The following is a 3747-nucleotide window of genomic DNA, read 5'->3' as shown; positions in this document are numbered from 1 at the left end:
ATAAATTAGGTATAAAATTATTATAAAATAAATCAACTTACATAACATTGTTGATGTCAATTTTATTAATAATTTAACAATTAGTGATAGATACTTAATTAGTGAAAAAAACATTTTATACTGTTTATATTATAACTTATCTAAATTTCCAATGTAATTTTAATATAGATATGGGTCTGAAGATGTTAATTACCATTAACGAAACGTTACCCGCAAAATAATAAATTGATGTCAATAACGCAGATCAGTAAAGTCGTTGTTCCTTCATTTAAATAATATAAAAGTCTGATCGTTTCAATAAATTCAACATAAAATAATAATAATAATAATAATAATAATAATAATAATCATAATCATAATCATAATAATACTACTACTAATAATAATAATAATAATAATAATAATAATAATAATAATAATAATAATAATAATAATAATAATAATAATAATAATAATAATAATAATAATAATAATAATAATAATAATAATAATAATAATAATAATAATAATAATAATAATAATAATAATAATAATAATAATAATAATAATAATAATAATCATAATAATAATAATAATAATAATGATAATAATAATAATAATAATAATAATAATAATAATAATAATAATAATAATAATAATAATAATAATAACAATAATAATAATAATAATAATAATAATAATAATAATAATAATAATAATAATAATACTAATAATAATAATTAATAATAATAATAATAATAATAATAATAATAATAATAATAATAATAATAATAATAATAATAATAATAATAATAATAATAACAAATGACAGTGATAAAGAATTGACAGTATAAATAAACCAGAATACGCAAATAATAAAAGACCGCCTTTAATGTTTGCGAGATTTAATGACGACATTAAAAAATTAAAAGGACATTAGCGAAGAAATAAAATTAAAAAAATCTATAAAAACATAAAATTGTGTCTTGCATCTTGTATCCTGAATCCTGATCTATAAAATGAGTCCTCGATACCCTGAAGTGACCAACAGTCTCTGACACGAAGGGGTTAATGGAAAAAGCGTAACGGTAATGCGTCGAACCATTTTCTCGACTATACACGTTCGCTCGTATTTTTTTTTCTTTTTTTATTATTTTATTTTTGCACGTTCTGGGCCATCTAACCAGGACTATAAAACCTCTACTGCCTCTCGACGTCTATTCTATCCAACTTTTTTATATTTTTTTATTTTATAAAACTATTATCATTATTATTATTATTTTTGTCTTCTTTTCTTACCCTGGGATGTCTGACGACGTGTGTAGCTTCTGGCTTCGTCTACTCTATACATCCTTTTTTTGCACATAGAGTAAAGACTATCTCTGATACACGTGCCCGAGTGGCCTCTCTAGGACACGAATAAAAAAAAAACATCAAAGTTTTAGTTTAAGATTTTCTTGAAAACAATATCTGTAACTCTCGTGTTATTGAATTTATTTAAAAATTCCACCGGTCGTATAAATTCTATTTTTATAAAATTTTGTTACTTAATTCTATTAATTTATTTTTAGCTCAGTCACGTGCAAATGAGAAAACTAATAAGATTGAATTCAAAGTATCCAAGTATTAGTTTCTACAAAGAAAAAAAAATTAATTTAAATTGTTAATTTTGTCGTAAAAAAAGTCTTGATTACTTGCAGTCCCGGTCTTATTTCAAGTTTTTACGAAGCCTCAAGCGAAAATTAGGATTCCGAGGAGCATTGGAAAAGGAGAAGGTATACAAAAAAAAGGAGGTTACTAGTGGCAGTGTTTACTTCTAGGTATGCGCAAAGTATCGTGTTCTACCTACCTTTGTTTCTTATCCCGGCTACTCCCAGAAAATGTTGGGGGGCAGCGAATGCCTCCTTGGGCGTCTTTCCAACTATTTGTCTCTGCAAACTTCTCAAGTCCCGGTTTTCCTCTTCTTTCTAGCGGCGGCTCATTTTCAATATCAACAAAATGATTTCTCATGAGCATTTCATTTCACTCAGCAATAACCGACATAACAATCTTATATAAAATATATAATACCCAGCAGAAGAAAATTAAAAATAATGTTTACGGTAAATCTTACAGTTTAAATCTATGTCTGGCAATTAAATTCTTACTGTGAGTTGTAGCTGGAGAAGAAAAAGGAGGAGGATGAGAAGGAGGTAAAACTTGTATGAAACAGAGCTTGGAGGACTAGTTCGCGGTTGGTTAGCGTTCATTTGGAAGTAAGCCAAACGTGGTTATTAAATGCTAGCCGACCACGCGAACGCGGTTCTCGATCTTTACTCTCACTTTATCCAAAGACTCAAAAACTTGGTAAACTCTCCCCATTGCCTGCATTTTACCCGTCGCGTTTTAAAACTCCCAAGTCGTTAACTCGAGAATGGAGACGACAAGAATTGCCAAGACCATTTTTTTATTACCGTTATCAATATTATTACATTCTCTTATTCATCCCCCTCCCCCTACCAGCCCCTCACGCTTTTTCTATAAAGCCCGAGGAGGGAAAAAATTTCTGTTGTCTACATGCATTAAATCCTCATTAAACATGCAGGTCTTTTTAAAAATTCTATTTCCTACTCAACTCCCAATTGAATTACTTGCTTTGAAAGTAATTCGAAAAAAAAAAGAGATCGGTTAAGAAAAATCCGCAAACGATAATGATAATAATAATAATAATAATGATAATTATAATAATAATAATAATAATAATAGTAATAATAATAATAATAGTAATAATAATAATAATAGTAATAATAATAATAATAGTAATAATAATAATAATAATAATAATAATAATAATAATAATAATAATAATAATAGTAATAATAATAATAATAATAGTAATAATAATAATAATAATAATAATAATAATAATAATAATAATAATAATAATAATAATAATAATAATAATAATAATAATAATAATAATAATAATAATAATAATAATAATAATAATAATAATAATAATAATAATAGTAATAATAATAATAATAGTAATAATAATAATAATAGTAATAATAATAATAATAATAATAATAACAATAATAATAATAATAATAATAATAATAGTAATAATAATAATAATAATAGTAATAATAATAATAATAATAATAATAATAATAATAATAATAATAATAATAATAATAATAATAATAATAATAATAATAATAATAATAATAATAATAGTAATAATAATAATAATAATAATAATAATAATAATAATAATAATAATAATAATAATAATAATAATAATAATAATAATAATAATAATAATAATAATAATAATAATAATAATAATAATAATAATAATAATAATAATAATAATAATAATAATAATAATAATAATAATAATAATAATAATAATAATAATAATAATAATAATAATAATAATAATAATAATAATAATAATAATAATAATAATAATAATAATAATAATAATAATAATAATAATAATAATAACATAGAGTGCATAAATATCGAGTTCGAAAATAATAACTTGTGAGAGAAAAGTTGCATGCACCCGAGCTTTTCCATTACTTTGGTTCCTGGAAAATAAATAAAAACGTGCAGACGGAATCCTGGTAAAAAGAGCAACAGTAATAACGGGAATCAAAAGCCATTCAAGTACAAAGGAAACGTCGATCGTATTGTAGTTTAAGAAATAAAACACAGGGTTTTTAAATATTTTCAGTTCACTTCCAGTTGTTTGCTATTTTTTATTTTATTTCATTTTAT

The 3747-nt window shown here is 22.4% G+C and overlaps 1 pseudogene; it reads left to right on the top strand.

Annotated features, from left to right (window-relative positions):
• The first annotated feature begins 303 nt into the window (after positions 1-303).
• Positions 304-3514, top strand: LOC130670589 (probable serine/threonine-protein kinase clkA; annotated as a pseudogene).
• Positions 3515-3747: the final 233 nt, after the last annotated feature.

This window comes from Microplitis mediator, chromosome 6, assembly GCF_029852145.1.
Source record: "Microplitis mediator isolate UGA2020A chromosome 6, iyMicMedi2.1, whole genome shotgun sequence".
Taxonomy (NCBI): domain Eukaryota; kingdom Metazoa; phylum Arthropoda; class Insecta; order Hymenoptera; family Braconidae; genus Microplitis; species Microplitis mediator.
The sequence above is the reverse complement of the archived record's forward strand: the minus strand, read 5'-3'. Positions and strand labels throughout refer to the sequence as shown.